The 16,332-nt window shown below is 42.7% G+C and overlaps 1 protein-coding gene and 1 long non-coding RNA gene across 2 annotated transcripts in view; both read left to right on the top strand.

The window, feature by feature from the left end:
* PDZRN3 (PDZ domain containing ring finger 3) overlaps positions 1 to 16,332 on the top strand; it is a 242,308-nt gene that overhangs the window by 31,772 nt on the left and 194,204 nt on the right.
* Positions 12,868 to 14,314, top strand: LOC144236934 (uncharacterized). Its single transcript, XR_013336698.1, has 2 exons — positions 12,868 to 12,987; positions 13,992 to 14,314. It is a non-coding gene; the product is annotated as an uncharacterized LOC144236934 (long non-coding RNA).

The following is a 16,332-nucleotide window of genomic DNA, read 5'->3' as shown; positions in this document are numbered from 1 at the left end:
ATCTCCTGTAATGATGATGAATGGTTCCCAGGAGCCGCACTGGGGAGAGCAGCTGGGACAGAGCCCGTCTGCCTTCGCCACACTGAGTGCCACACCGCTCCAAAGAGACCTTTGCCTTTTATCCTGTCTTTGTCTATTTTGATAGCCGTTTGAACTCCACGGAGTCTGTGTCCCATCCCTTTTCTCCTGAGGGTGGCACTCCCTGCTGTCTTTTTAGCTCTTCTGATTCACTTAATTTCCATCTTTCATCACTTCCTCTTTTCCTGCTGGTCTGAGGGAGTCACTTGACAGCTCTCCCGGGTCAGGAGGACTGAAAGCCTACAAACGCTGGTTGTGTAGCCGCTCTTCCACTTGTCAAAACAGACCTTCCCGTGCATTTTAAAACCTGTTAAATACATGTATTGCTTATTTTTCAGTTCTTGCAGAAACTCTGGAGGTACAAAATCAATTTTGACAGTCCCTAATCAAAACAATTTTTATTCTTTTCACGGAACGATTGTTGCTAAGAAATCCTGTGTTTCCAGACATCATGATTTTTTTTTTTTGCTGTGAGAGTTTCTATTTTATTTTGTTTATTTTTAATGTAATTTATTGTCAGACTGGCTAACATACAGTGTGTACAGTGTGCTCTTGGTTTTGGGGGTAGATTCCTGCAATTCATTGCTTACGTACAACACCCAGTGCTCATCCCAGCAAGTGCCCTCCTCCATGCTCATCATCTGTTTTCCCTCCCCCCCACCCCCCCATCCACCCTCAGTTTCTTCTCTATATTTATGAGTCTCTTATGGTTTGCCTCCCCCACCCCCAACCCCGTAACTATTTTTTCCCCTTCCCTTCTGCCATGGTTTTCTGTTAAGTTTCTCAAGTTGCACATATGAGTAAAAACGTTTGGTGTCTGTCTTTGTTTCACTGACATATTTCATTTAGGATAATACCTTTTGATTCCATCCATGTTGCTGAAATGGCATGATTTCATTCTTTCTCATTGCCAAGTAGTATTCCATTGTATATATAAACCACATCTTCTTTATCCATTCATCAGTAGATGGACATTTAGGTTCTTTCCATAATTTGGCTATTGTTGAAAGCTATAAACGTTGGGGTCCATGTGCCCCTATGCATCAGCACTCCCGTATCCTGTGGGTAAATTCCTAGCAGTGCTATTGCTGGGTCATAGGGTAGTTCTATTGTTAATTTTTGAGGAGGTTCCACACTGTTTTCCAGAGCGGCTGCACCAGTTTGCGTTCCGACCAACAGCACAAGAGGGTTCCTGTTTCTCCACATCCTCGCCAGCATCTGTTGTTTCTTTAGTTGTTAATTTTAGCCACTCTGCCCAGTGTGAGGTGGTATCTCAGTGTGGTTTTGGTTTGTATTTCTCTGATGATGAGTGATGTTGAGTAACTTTTCATGTGTCTCTTGGCCATCTGGATGTCTTCTTTGGAATAGTGTCTATTCGTGTCTTTTGCCCATTTCTTCCCTGGGTTTTTTTTGGGTTTGTGTGTGTGTTGAATTTGGTAACTTCTTTACACATTTTGGACACTAACCTCTTTATCCAATACATCATTTGCAAATATCTTTTCCCATTGTCAGTTGCCTTTTAGTTTTGTTGATTGTTTCCTTTGCAGTGCAGAAGTTTTTTTTATCTTGATGAGGTCCCAATCGTTCATTTTTGCTTTTAATTCCCTTGCCTTTGGAGATGTGTGGAGCAAGAAATTGCTGTGGCTGAGGTCAAAGAGGTTGTTGCCTGTTTTCTCCTCGAGGGTTTTGATGGCTTCCTGTCTCACATTTAGGTCTTTCGTCCATTTTAAGTTGGTTTTTGTGTGTGGTGTAAGAAACTGGTCTAGTTTCATTCTTGTGCATATTGCTATTCAGTTCTCCCAGCACCTTTTGCTAAAAAGACTTTTTTCCACTGGATACTCTTTTCCTGGTTTGTCAAAGATTAGTTGGCCATACATTTGCGGGTCCAAGTCTGGGTCCTCTATTCTAGTCCATTGGTCTCCATGTCTGTTTTTGGGCCAATACCATAGTGTTTTGATGATTACAGCTTTGAAGTAGAGGCTAAAAACAGACATAGTGATTTGAGAATTCGTTAGCCAGACACTTGGAACTCCTATCTAAAAAATAATTAGGTGTTTGTTTAAAAATTTGGGAGGAGGATGATTATATAGAATGAGATGGTTGTGGCTTATTAAAAATCTTCATGTTGTGGGAACTCCCCGGTGGCCCAGTCTGATGAGTGTCCAACTGCTGATTTCAGCTCAGGTCATGATCCCAGGGTGGTGGGATGGAGCTCCATGTCAGCCTCAGCAGTGAGTGTGGAGCCTACTTAAGATTCTCTCTTTCCCTGTCCCTTTGTCCCACTCCCCAGCTCACAGGCTTCTCTCTCTCTCTCTCAAAATAAAAATAAAGCCTTAAAAAAATCTTTATGTTGTGTGATTCTTAGAATATTGGTAGAAGAGAAGCCCTTGGCTAGCATTTGTATACTTTCTGGATGTGCATTGAATTTCCCATAATACGAGAGAGATGAGGATCCATAGAGAGCTAAAATGTGGCCCCTGCCTGTAGGGCGTTTACCCATAAGGCCAGTATATACAGCAAGATGACTGACACTAGGGGTCAGCACATAGAGTGGCTCCGAATCACAGACTCTGGAATCAGACCAGATTTGAAATTCTAGTCCTACCATTTGCTATTGTTAACCTTAAAACTGCCAGCTGTTTTTCCAGCAAAAGATGGGTTTATCTGGGAAGAGCAGAGAATTGGAAGGTGGCATAAGTAAGCTACGGCAAATCTATAGGCAAGTCTAGCCAACCAAAGCGAGGAACATTATTGTAAGGAAAAGGAGGAGGAAGTTGGGAGGAGTTGTTTTGAATAAAATTCCATTAAAGGGAATCAAGAATTGAGGGTGATGATTTCTCATCTGAGTTGCAGGGGTATTTGATTTCTTGTAGGAGATATATATCTTTCCCTACTGGGATTTTTCTTGTAGGGTTCTGTAAGTAAAAGTTCTTCTAAAAAATGTTTTTAATATTTATTTTTGAGAGAGAGACAGAATGTGAGTGGGGGAGGGGCATGGAGGGAGGGAGACACAGAATCTAAAGCAGGCTCCAGGCTCTGAGAGGTCCATACAGAGCCCGATCCAGGGCTCAAACTCATGAACCTTGAGATCATGACTTGAACTGAAGTAAGTCACTTAACCGACTGAACCACTCAGGCGCACTTTGTAATTGACGATTCTTATAACTGACCTTGAGCAGCACAGCTCTTCTCTACCAGCCTCTCTTTGTACCGTCTCAAGTCGTCTTTAGCGAAGTTTCCCTTTATTAATTGTTAGACTACCCTTGTGACCTTGCTCAAGTGTGTTATTGTTTCTGAGCATTGCGATCTTCTGTAAAATACAGACACTATTACACCTATTATGAGGTTGCTGTAGTAAAGAAAAGAATGCATGTGTCCAAATACTATAAATTTGGCTCAGAATAAACACCCGCCAGGTGGTAAGCTTTGCTGGGTCGTTGCCTGTAGTTGTGTAGAGGCTGGCCTGGAGGGACCTTGCAGCGAGCTCTTGCTTTGATGATGGTTGTAGGACACCGTTCTGTGAGCCTGAAGTTACAGTTGTGAATAGATCATTGTAATTTGTTTTAGAGTTCTTTTTTAAGTTAGTGACTCTTTGAATCTGGATGGAGAATGAGATGTCACTTCCTAAGGCCATATAAATCACAGTAATTGATCAATCAGAAATAATTCTTAATTTACATCATAGTGCGAACAACATGGTAATTCGTTGCATATGTGCTGACTTCAGTGTTCTAAAAATAAAGTAAAACGATTGCGTGTTTAATACCAGCTATTTTAAAATGCCAGAACAGAGTAAGACTTCCATTTTTAAGTTGACTTATGAAGAATATTGGGAATTTCTTAAAACTGTGGAGAGTTTCTTTGACTACCTCTTCTGTTAAGATGACAAGTTATTTAATTTCTCTCTGTATCTTGATGCCAATGTGATGCACCAAGGTAGAAAAATTGAAAAATACAATAAAGTATAGAGATGAAACTAGAAACCCTTACTCTTTTAAAAAAAAAAATTGTTTTAGTGAGGTTTATTTTTGAGAGAGAGACAGAGAGTGAGCAGTGGAAGGGCAGAGAGAGGACACAGACTCTGAAGCAGGCTCTAGGCTCTGAGCTGTCAACACAGAGCCCGATGTGGGGGCTCGAACTCACAAGCCTTAAAGATCACGACCTGAGTCAAAGTTGGACGCTTAACTCACTGTGCCACTCAGGTGCCCCAGGAAGCATTGTCTTGACAGAAAGGAAGAGCTACAGTCGGCTCTGTGCCGAAATCTGATGGGGACTGGAAATTGCATATGGGACAACTATTTATTACTTGTTTTTAAACTGTCTTAAGTGGGAGCAGCTCAAATACAATAGGATTAAGTATGATTTTGTTGCCGCATTGTTAATGGACTTCTAATGCTTTATATCATTTTTGGAAATATGCTTATAAGAACGTTGGGTGAGGATTGATGTTTATGGTGACTTCGAAGAGAATTGCTGGTGGTAAAGGAATTGTAGAGGAGGAGGAATCAAGCCAGAAAAAAAGTATTTCATCATATTTTTATTGAAAGCTCCTAATGCTATCAATAAAACAACATCTTAATTTTCTTCACTGATTAAAAGGTAAGTTTGAAAATTGGAAAGAACTACTTTATCCTTTCCTTCTAAAGGACTAGCGATAATGGTATCAAAAGCTGGTGACGTTTTTAATTTCTCCGTTTGGCTGTCCTAATCAGCACCTTGGTACCTAGAGAATTAATTTCCTTTGGTATATGAACCAGCAGAGGGAAAGTTAAGTCACATAAGATGGTAAATGGTGAGTTGGGTGGTATCATTTTCACAGAAATGTTGCCTTAATCTTGGCGTTGGGGTTTTCATGAAGTTCTAAATGACACTGGAACTTTATTATTAGCCAGAGTCCTTTAATTTACTGTGTTTTGACAAATAAGATTTTTTTAGACGGACTAAAGAGCTTGTAAAATAAAAGGCTTTACATATATGTGTCTGTATGACTACGTATGAATATGAATCTGTGGGTAAGTATGTATGCCTGAATACACAGCGCTTCCTTCAATTCACGTAATTTGAGAGATTTTGGTTTTATTTTGTGTGAGTCACTCATTGGAGACCCAGCACCAATTGAAGTTCTAAGCTGTTTTTAATATAGTCTTTGTTTGGTAACCTTTGTTGATACTTTGTAAGAAATGAAAGGAGAATCCTGTGGCCAGATAGTATTATGTAAAGTGAAGGCAAGGAGATCTTTGTTTTGACAAGGTGACTTAATTACATGTGAAGCCTATTCATAGGTAAATGTGTTACTTTGTCTTATAAACTCAGTCCTGTAAGTGAAATGCAGTCTCATCTGCTGAACTAATTAGATTTAATAGAACATACAGGGAATTAGGCTAATTCAGAGAGAAGAGAAGAAGAAAGGAAGTTGCTATTCCTATTGAAATATTTTCCTTTCCCCTTGTTTGTTTGAAAGTTAAGCACAGATAGGCGTCCATTGTTTTTGCCATAATTAGAACATTAAAGGAGCTGTTGGTAGCCTTTTGTTACAAACAGTTCTAGGTGAACTTTCAAAACTTAAAACGGAGATTTAGGAAAAGAAAAATCTGATAAGCTTCCTTTCATTCTGAATCCTTTTATTCCAGTCTTGATTGAGCATGATGCATGGGAGGGAGAAATACAAACCAGGGGGTGTAAAAAGAACCTCGTATTATTTCCCTGAAGCACCAGCCATGCAACTTTTATAAACATATGCAGGAGAGGAAATTAGTCCTTGTGATACACCTCGGGGCAGGAGAGAGAATCCACCCTCACGTTTAGAAAATCGGAGTGATGGATGGTCAGTTAGGCCTGTTGAGCATTTCATACCTATCAGCAAACCTAAACGAGTGTTTCTCAAACTTCAGTCATCTACCGCCCGCTTGGTTTTTACCATCTATGTACCACCTGTTTTTGTGAAATGCCTAAGATTTTTTAAAGCAACATACCTTTGTTTAACTTAAAACTTATTTTAAAAGGAGACAGTGTCATGATTGTAAGCAGAAAGTCATTTTCATGCAATGTAAAGAGAAGATAGCAGTAAAAATAAAAACTTAAAGGGTAGAGTTGGTAAATTTCAGCTTGTACTGTGGCTGGCTGATCACTGATCCTGAACCTTGCTTTCTCTTTAAGAGCAAAATTATTCTCCGCATTCATAAGGATGATGACAGGAAGCAAGCCCCAGGAGAGCTTTGGGGTGTGGACCCCATTCTAGTCTTCATTTGGGTCACAGTTAATGAGTGCACTCAAACTGAAAATGCATCAGGATGTACACTTAAGGTTTATTCACTTCTTGTATGTATGTCACACCTAGTCATTTTATTTCTAAAAATGATGTTACAGACATTTAGGCCCCATATTGAATCTGTCCCCTCCACATTGGTTGGAAATTTACAACAGAACGGTGTGCACATAATGTCAGTCAAGGTCCTTGAATAGCATAGTCCCAAGAACCACCGACAGTAAATGTCACCTGTTCCTGACTTCATCTTGCCTGTGTGGCCATGAGCCAGGCTGAGCTAACTGCTTTGTGCAGCTACTTAGGTTTGCTTGGTTGAGGAATGAGGAGCGTTTAGAGATTAGAATCCACTACAGAGAAAAAGAATTCCATCATTGTTAAAGAATTTCAGAGGCAAAAGGTAAATATTCGTGTCAAAAGCCACAAATGAGGGAGTCCATCTTTGATCAACTTTTATACATTAAAAAAATAACTGTGCTGTCTGTAGGCGTTCCAGTCGTAGCTGTTTGCAGTATGAACATTTGTCGATTGATGCAACCCAGATCTCGATCTAAGAACTGCTTGAGTTACGGAATGAATAAGTCACGGGAATGAAAGGTACAGCGTAGGAAATATAGTCGGTGGCATTGTAATAGGACTGTGTGGTGACAGAAGGGAGCTACACTTGTGGTGGGCACAGCATAACGTATAGATTTATCAGAGAATCACTGTGTTCTTCAACTATGTTATGCAACTAATGTAACACCATGTCACCTGTACTTCCGTCGTGAAAACGCCTGCGGGAACAGCTCCTTGTGGAGGCTGCTCTACCAGAGCCTCACAGAAAGAAATTGGCTTTATGTCCACAAACAGGTGACAGTGGGTCCTGGTGCACAAACACTGAAAAAAATGTTGATGAGAGCTACTTAACTACACGCAGCAGTCCGGTGTTTCTGTTTTATTCCTGTCTTGTTTTCATGCTCTTTGCCACCCACTCAGTTGATTGCATGGCTCACTGAAGGGCAGTGGCCAGCAGTTAAAAACATTCTGCTCTGGAGGACAGAACACGTTGATAACTTCCATGTTGATAGATGTCTTTTTCAGATATTATCCCGTGGAATCTGTCACATTGGCTGATAGCGTCTCTAAGTCTCAGCCTCTTACTGGAAGGATGGAATCAAATATGGTATTAGAATGTATGACTGTATTTGCAAAAATAAGTCTCATTACCTGTCAACTTTTCACTTACAAAGTTCTTGCCTGTGGCCAGGTTCACGGGCTCCGCACGCCACCAGCAGATGGATGGCATTAGTTGGTGGTCACTTGTGTCATAATAGACTTACCACAAAGGGACCGAAGTTCAGTCTTTGGAAGCATCATTTGTTTCCAAGAGTGAAGCTTTCATGTGCAGGGTCATCTCTGTCCATTGAGGAGACTTGTGTCTGCCTGAGGCTTGGGGTGGATGCTTTGTGTGACGGGGGTCATCTTTGCCTTCCAGAGTCTGTGGGGATGTTTCTAAGCTGTACCCCGATAGGCTTCTCAATGCAGCATTTGTTAGACCCCACTGGTGAGGCATCCCTCTGGGGTTCATAGGTCATTAAGGAAGGACGAAGGAGAGTTCCGTGTGAGGACACGCTTGTGAGAACGGAGACACAATGACGGAGCTGTGTATCTGCTGTATTCCTGGGACCTTCCACTGTACCTGGTGTGGAGTATTCGATCAGTAAAGATCTATTGCCTGACTGGAAATAGATTTTCAAATCACATGATCCACTTCTGAGGGTAAAATTGCAGGAGGTCTAACATTAGAAGCATTAGAGGCAGGTGACAGTATGTCATGAGGTCTCGGGGGCATTTGATACTTTGACAACACCTCCTGCAGACAGGTGGAATCTGCCAGTTGTCCATACGAGAATAGCAGTGGCTTAAAATAGACCTTGCTGTCAGTGCCGGCAGGATTTAGGAGTAGTTCCTTTATTTGGAAACGAGTAAATTGGCTTGCCAGAGGAAAATCGTGAGGAGGCCCTATTTTTGCCCCTTTTGAAAAAAGAAAAGAAAAGATTAATGGTAGCTGAAGAAAATAAAAAGTTCAATTTTTGATATACTGCATTAGTTTTTATAAACCTTAAGAAAAAACTGCTGCATTTATGAATTTTAATCTTTAAGTACCCTTTTTCTTAAAAAAAATTTTATTTTTAATTTATTTTTGAGAGAGAGAGCACACAAGCAGGGGAGGGGCAAACAGAGAGGGAGACACAGAATCTGAAACAGGCTCCATGCTCTGAGCTGTCAGCACAGAGCCCCATGAGGGAAGTCAGATGCTTAACTGACTCAGTCACCCAGGTGCCCCTAAGTAAACCCTTTTTCTCGGTCATGATCAGCAGTAAGATTAGGGAACTATGTTACCTCCAGTTAATTAAATTTATGTGAGGTAAAATTTGTATTTATTTATAGCAGTTGTGCATTTTGCTTAAGAAGCCTTTGCTGTCATGTTTGGATAATAAATAACACTGGTCATCTTTGTCTTCTGTCTCCTTGACCTTGGTCTTCTATGGGGCCCCATTTTAGGAACATAAAATGGATACCAACTTCCAGCAAGTTGTGGAAGATGCTTTCCCTCACTTCTATTTGAAGTGTGCAATTTTGTTAGATGAAAGTTCAGCCACTAGTGTTGCCATGGAATTTTCGTACATGTTCCAGGAAATAATTCCTTTGCCACAATTGCTTGATTAAGCCAACTTGTCAGTGAAGCAGTAAACCTCAGTGGAACTTTCTGAGGGCTTTAGAGGGGAATATAAATGAAGCATTAAAGAAAGGCCTGAGGGATGGTTTTCACCGCTCCTTTACCCCCAGCCAATCCCCCAGGAGGGATCTGTTGAGAGAGATGATGTTTGAAGCCTCTAGGACTAAACAGATACATGTTACCTTTCTGCTGTTAACCTTTCTTCTGAGACAAGTGCGATGTGTGTTCTGCGCTGAAATAACGAGAAAAGGATGACAAGCTGGAAATAGAGGAGTGGCCTCATAGAAGGAATAATAAAACTAAAAACAATGTAAATGTTAATACAAGTGAAGACATCAGATACAAATTTCTTAATAGGCATTTCCTGCTGTGTTTCCGAGGAACATCTGCTAACGGAAACTTTTAAAACACGAATTCCTAAGCTTTGGAATGCTGAGACTACTAAAATAGAACAACTATCTTAATTTTCTCTGTTGAGCACTTGAGCCAAGAAGAGAAGCTACACTTGTTTAGAGTCGTGCGTTTGCTTGTGCATTTATATGCCGGCCAGCGGAAACCTCAAATGTCTCTCTGGAAGGTGGAGGCAGCCTCACACTGAAAGTTTCCTGTGGGGGGAAAATCTTTTGGAGCCTGATAGGGGACCATTCATTCCACCATCAGCTGACGGGACACTCACTGTTGGAGCCATGCAGCTGGGATGCAGATGCTGTAGGCGACTTGGTGAAGAGCGGTGTCATTCAAGTGAGCGTAGCCCTTGAGGTTACCTTGTCCTATGTTACTTGAGGCATCCGTCCTCAGCTTAAAGTTTGGTTTGAGTGCTGGAAGTACTTCCGGGGAAGGAGAAGCTCCTGGCCAACCGGGCCCCTTTGCAGAGCATAGCAGGCAGGACACATGGGCAGAGATGGGCAGAGAGTGCTGACATCATGGAGGGGCTAGTTTGGGGTGGCCAGGTGAGTGCACACGTATGTCCCCACATGAAAAGGCCTGGGGACTGGCGCTGAGAAAATGGACTGCTGGCTTGAGGCCGTTTCAGCTGTAGCACTTGGTCCAAGATACACACAGATGATCCTGTAGGAGAATTTCCCGTCCCCAAAGCACTTCTGCAACCACAGTATTTGAATGGTAGTGTGTATGTAGTGGGTAAGAATAAACTAGCTGCTTGGGTTTGAATCCCAGCTCTGATACTCTTAGCTGTGTAGCCTTGCGCAAGGTACTTCACTTCTCTGGACCTTCATTTTCTTGTCGGAAAAATGAGGGTAATAGCATCTATCTCAGAAGTTAAGTGTGTGAGTGAAATGAGTTAATACGTCTTAAGTTTTTAGAAGCCATTAGAAGAGTTCTTCGCACATGACAAGCACTCAGTGACATTATTACTATTGAGTCATTCTTACTGATGGTTTCCATTTGTTGAGCACCTGTTGGGTGTCAGGGTGTGGACTTGGTTAAAGACTTTAGTATCATTCACACAGCCCTGTAACAGCAGGGGGCCTTGTTTCCTATTCCCAGCAGACACCACAGAGACTCAGGTCATTGCCTTATCTAGCCCTTAATTAGTCCCCATCCTGGGGACTGTCAGCCATCTGGCTCTGTCACTTTCTTTTTTTTTTTTTTTTAATGTTTTATTTGTTTCTGAGAGAGAGACAGCATGAGCAGGGGAGGGTCAGAGAGAGAGGGAGACACAGAATCTGAAACAGGCTCCAGGCTCTGAGCTGGCAGTCAGCACAGAGCCCGACGCGGGGCTCGAACCCACGAACCATGAGATCATGACCTGAGCTGAAGCCGGATGCTTAACCGACTGAGCCACCCAGGTGCCCCAGGCTCTGTCACTTTCTATCCAGCCTGACTCCATGCCTGTGCAAACATGATTAAGCCTTGTTAAGTGAATAAACATTTTAAAAAACTATATATGTGATGCATATATCACATGTATATTCTAATTAATATTGTATTAAAATATTTCATTGAGTAAAGTTGCTAAAGTGTAGGTATGGTCAATAATGGAAATTTGTATACAAGTTGTTAGTAATGGCCTACCTTAGAGGGTGGAAGGGGGTGGCTTCTGAGATCTTTTTATTATAATATTTAGTTGTCTTTCTCTCTTTCTGTTTAGAAAAACGTCTTTTATTGAACACACCACCACCCAGATTGTAAAGTTATGTGCAGTTGCCTGAATCATTGAACCAATGAAGTTTTATTCTATTAGTATTATATTTTTAATCCTTATTTATTTTTGAGAGAGAGACAGTGTGCGAGTGGGGGGGTGGGGGCAGAGAGAGAATGGGAGACACAGAATCCAAAGTAGGCTCCAGGCTCCAAGCTGCCAGCACAGAGCCCCATGTAGGGCTCAAACTCACAGACTGCAAGATCATGACGTGAGCAGAAGTCAGATGCTGAACCGACTGAGCCCTCCAGGTGCCCCTGAACCAGTGAAGTTTTAAAATGAGGAAGATCATTCTCTGCCTACCTTCCTTGCCTTTTCTGACTCTGTGTGGTGAGCTGAGCAGTGTTTGAGCCTGGCACATAGCCTTCCACAGCCTTCTGCATACTTATACAAAAATAGGAACATAACCACACATATGGGATGTTAGGTTTTTCTTTTCTTTTTAGATCATGGTCTTTACACAAATGGAATCCTACTATACTCAGTTTTTACTTATTTCTTTAACGGTGTGTTGTGTACATATCACAGATAGATACAGACTTCAGTCATTGGTTTTAATAGATGCGTGTGATTTCATCATATGAATGTAACCCCAGGTTATTCTGTGACACACGTATTGATAGATCCTTCAGTTATTTTGCAACTTTTGCCTCTGCGAACAGCCCTATAAGCGTGTGTTTGTACGTATGTACTTCCTTTGGTCCTAGGGTTTGGATCCCCAGAACTACGTGGACTATATATATTCATATAATTTTTGCAGTTTTGTTTTCTACAATGAGCAGATGATTTCTTTATAATAAGAAATAAGATTTCAAGTAAAATATATATAACTTGATTTCCATACGTTCACACCCACACACAGACATACCACACAAACTCCAGGGCCAGTGTGAAAGATTTATTTTCCAAAAGCAGAGAGTCACATTTATTCAAAGCTTAATGTAACATTGTTGGGTGTTCATCATTGGGTTTCTGTGGTAAAAAAAAAAAAAAAAAATGTGTAAAGAACATATGGTCACGGCACAGAGATTGTTTTTGTTATTTTAAAATTTGGGGAAAACTGGCAAACGTAGTGAGCAAACCATCAGTTCTCTTTCCCTCCTCAGCTGAGTGGAAGAAAGCTACACACACGCACCCCCCACGCACCCCCACGTGTGCACACTTCTTGAAAAGGAATCCCAAAGTTATGTTGCTTATACTTTTTCAAGGGCTGTTCTGTGTATGGGAGTAGGTTTGACCTTAAAAATTTATACTCAGGCAAACCTCAGACTCCAGAATTCATCCTCTTTCTACCCCCAGAAAGGACATTTTACTGAAATAAAACCAATTGCTGGTTGCTTCTGGGGTGTTATGTGGAAGTTGTTGACTGGATACTCTAAAGGCGGCTGTATTGGATTTCTGAATTTCGTTTGAGGTAAATTTCATTGTTATGCAGCAAGATATAATTCAAACCACTCTCTGGAAAAATAACAATTACAGAGCACAGTCGTTTTTGGGGAATTACCAGACCCACAGATACGGCACATGGGGAGGTCCGTATGCACTTTCTGTAGTCAGACTGAGGTCACAATGAAATAAAAGCCCTGTTTTGAGACTTAGGCCGTGTGTCAAGATACTGCCTCACAGGTAAAATGGCCACAGAAAACACCCTGGTGTTACTTGAGTAGCTAAACCTTTTGGACGGCGTCCTGACCAGCCTTCTCATCTTTGTGTCAGATTCCACTCTGTGGGGAATAGTGACGTCACAAGGTCACTGAGTAAATGGTGAGTAATGTGTAAGGCAGAGTCATGGCTGATGGTCTCCCGGGAGGAGGACCAGGAGCAAACTGCTGATGTGTTTGCCCGTCCCCCTCAGCCTGCCTCGTGAGCTTGATCGCACCAGGGCAAGGGGACTGTGTTAGCGCTCACCTCAGTAATGCTTTGTGGTTTGGGGGAGACAGACCCCTCAGTGAGGATCTGATGAGAGTTGTGGATCTTCTTGTCAAAAAATTCATATTCTCATATTCGCTCATTGCTTCTCCTTCCTCACGTGCATGCACTCACAATTTTACGGGACTCAGACTCCTTGGAACCAATCCATGAGCCTGTTAAGAATTTCTGTGTTTGCTGGGGCGCCTGGGTGGCTCAGTTGGTTAAGAGTCCAACTGGGGCGCCTGGGTGGCTTAGTCGGTTAAGCGTCCGACTTTCGTTTAGGTCATGATCTCGCGGTTCGTGGGTTCGAGCCCCGCGTCGGGCTCTGTGCTGACTGCCAGCTCAGAGCCTGGAGCCTGTTTCAGTCTGTGACTCCCTCTTTCTGACCCTCCCCTGCTGACGCTGTCTCTCTCTCTCCTAGAAATAAAAACATTAAAAAAAAATTAAAAAAAAAGAGTCCAACTTCGGCTCAGGTCATGATCTCGTGGTTTGTGGGTTTGAGTCCCACGTCGGGTTCTGTGCTGACAGCTAGCTCAGAGCCTGGAGCCTGTTTCAGATTCTGTGCCTCCCTCTCTCTCTGACCCTTCCCCGCCTGTGCTCGGTCTCTGTCTCATTATTCTCCCTCAGCCAAAACCAGCTCCGTCCTCAAATGGGCTTTCCATTTTCCAACTGGACAATTGAACATCCACAAAGAACAGTTCACATGACAGATTTGGAAGGTATGAGGTGCCAAATACCATGGAAAACAATAGATGGAGATTTAGGGAGACAGGAAGGACCCTCCTTTCCTGGGATAAGTTCCTCTGGAGTCCTGGCTTCTCTGGTGAGGTTTGACACTTGTCCCTTTTTCTATATAGGTCTGAGGAAGCATAATGTGGATGTGAATATGGCCTCCCCCCAAACCTGCCCCATACCTAATGGCATAGACTCCATGGAGCAGACACTCTGCCTGGCGTCTAGAATCAGGACCACAGTAAGAGTTTGAAACTACCAGGAGCTCCAAGAACAGTGATGGCGGTGGTGTATGAAATAACCTCTGGGCTGCACTCTGACTATAGTCAGATCTTCTACAGCAGGCTTCTTCCTTCCCTCAGAGTGACAGCCCCTCTTGTGGGGGGGGGCAGTTTTTGGCGTGCCTCCTTCAGAAAGGCAGGGTATAAACTTGAGACTTTGTCATTTACAGATTGGGGTGAGTTCTCAGTACCTGTTTATGTTCATTTTCTCACCCCAAAAATGAAAGTAATAGTAGTACCTTTAAAATGAATCTTGTAGGGGCGCCTGGGTGGCTTAGTCGGTTAAGCGTCCGACTTTCGCTTAGGTCATGATCTCGCGGTTGGTGGGTTCGAGCCCCGCGTCGGGCTCTGTGCTGACTGCCAGCTCAGAGCCTGGAGCCTATTTCAGAGTCTGTGTCTCCCCCTCTCTCTCTGACCCTCCCCTGCTCACGCTGTCTCTCTCTCTCTAGAAATAAGTAAAAATATTAAAAAAAAAATAAAATGAATCTTGTAGGCCTCAGTAAATGGAGAAAAAGAACGTGGAGTGTTTGCATAAGCCTTGGCACGTCTACCATGCTGAGGAACTGGAAGTTTGAATTGATGGCTACTTAATGTTGTCTAGCGGTAGCCATTTACTGGTCTTGGACCCCACAGAGTGGGGCCTTCCAAATTCAGCGTGCCTTGAAAGATTGCTGTTTTGGGATAGGACCCACGTGTTACAGAGTTCATATCCAAAATTAGGGGGTGGAGCTCTCTCTCTGTTCACCAACCAAGAGCCCATGAAATTGTTTGACATCCTTCATGAATGAAGAAAGAATTCTGGAGCAAAGTGTTTTCCAGTTCACTCCGCAAAGTATTAACGTGCCTCACATCCAAGCGTCAAGAGCAGGAAATGGGCAAGTGGGGGCAGGTTCCTCCTCAGTCGCCAAAGCAAACTCAGATGCTTGGCTGCCCTTCATTTATCTTTTAAATGAAGAGGAAAATCCTCTGGATCATTAATGAATGGACAACTTTTATTTATTTATTTATTTTTTAATGTTTGTTTATTTTTGAGACAGAGACAGAGCATGAATGGGGGGAGGGCAGAGAGAGAGGGAGACACAGAATCTGAAGCAGGCTCCAGGCTCTGAGCTGTCAGCACAGCTGTCAGACGCTTAACCAACCTGAGTCACCTGGGTGTTCCTGAATTGACAAATTTTATACACTTCACCTATGAATCAGTCAATCGCGCTCTCTCTGTAAACTGCTTTTTGGCTTTTTTTCCCCCTTAAACTCGTTTATACTCCCTTTCACCTAAATAGTTTCTCCAAAATGAATCTTAAACTTCTTTGTTCCATATGAAATGGGAATAATTATAGTAGCTAAAGCTAAATCCTAGAAGTAGTTAAGACTGTGTCATGCAATATCCCAGGAATAAGTAGATGGCATAATCTAACATAGGAAACATCAAAGGGAAGTTAAGTATTACTTTCAAGGGTCTGGGAAGAGTGTTGGGCAGATCTTTCTGTAATGAGCCAGATTGTAAATATTTTCAGTTTGGGGGGCCGTGCGGCCTCTATTTCAACTATCCTCTTCAAGCGTGAAAAGCAGCCATAGACAGCACAGACATGAATGGGTGTGGTTTCCAATAAAACTTTATTCACCAAAAAGACTTTGGGCAGGATCTGGCTCATGGGCCATGGTTTGTTGACTCCTGGTGTAGGGGACACACAGAGGTGGGGCAGTATCCTCTGCTAGGAGCAGTGCTGTGACTTAGTTTGTCCGGCAGGGCAGGAAGGAGCCACCAGATGGTAGAAGGAAGGGGCGCTATGGAGAGGGACTGCCCAGACAGGAACAGTCCACTCTGGAAGATAGACCTCCGCTGTCAAGAGACCACCCCATGAGGAAGGACAAATACGTACACCTGAATTGGTCTTCCCTCCCTTGCTCCTCCTCGCTGTGTCCCGTTGACTTACGCCAATGGAGCTGAGGGAGGACCCTGACCCATTTTGTAGAGTGTCCTCCCTGGGAACAAAGAATAGGGTAGGGAAGAAAGGAAGCTGTCTGACTCGGGGAAGTTCGTGAACCTGGATTCTATCAGTTCCAGGGTGGGTTGTATAAACATTGTTTTCCTGTTGTTATTTATTAATCCTAGATCTTGTAAACATCTCCATGTCTGGCTCTGTGTGGGGTTTACATGCATTCTTTCACTTTACAGTCTCAACAG

This window comes from Crocuta crocuta, unplaced genomic scaffold (assembly GCF_008692635.1).
Source record: "Crocuta crocuta isolate KB4526 unplaced genomic scaffold, BGI_CrCroc_1.0 scaffold126, whole genome shotgun sequence".
In the NCBI taxonomy this organism is placed as follows: domain Eukaryota; kingdom Metazoa; phylum Chordata; class Mammalia; order Carnivora; family Hyaenidae; genus Crocuta; species Crocuta crocuta.
This window is presented reverse-complemented; position numbering and strand designations above follow the sequence as displayed.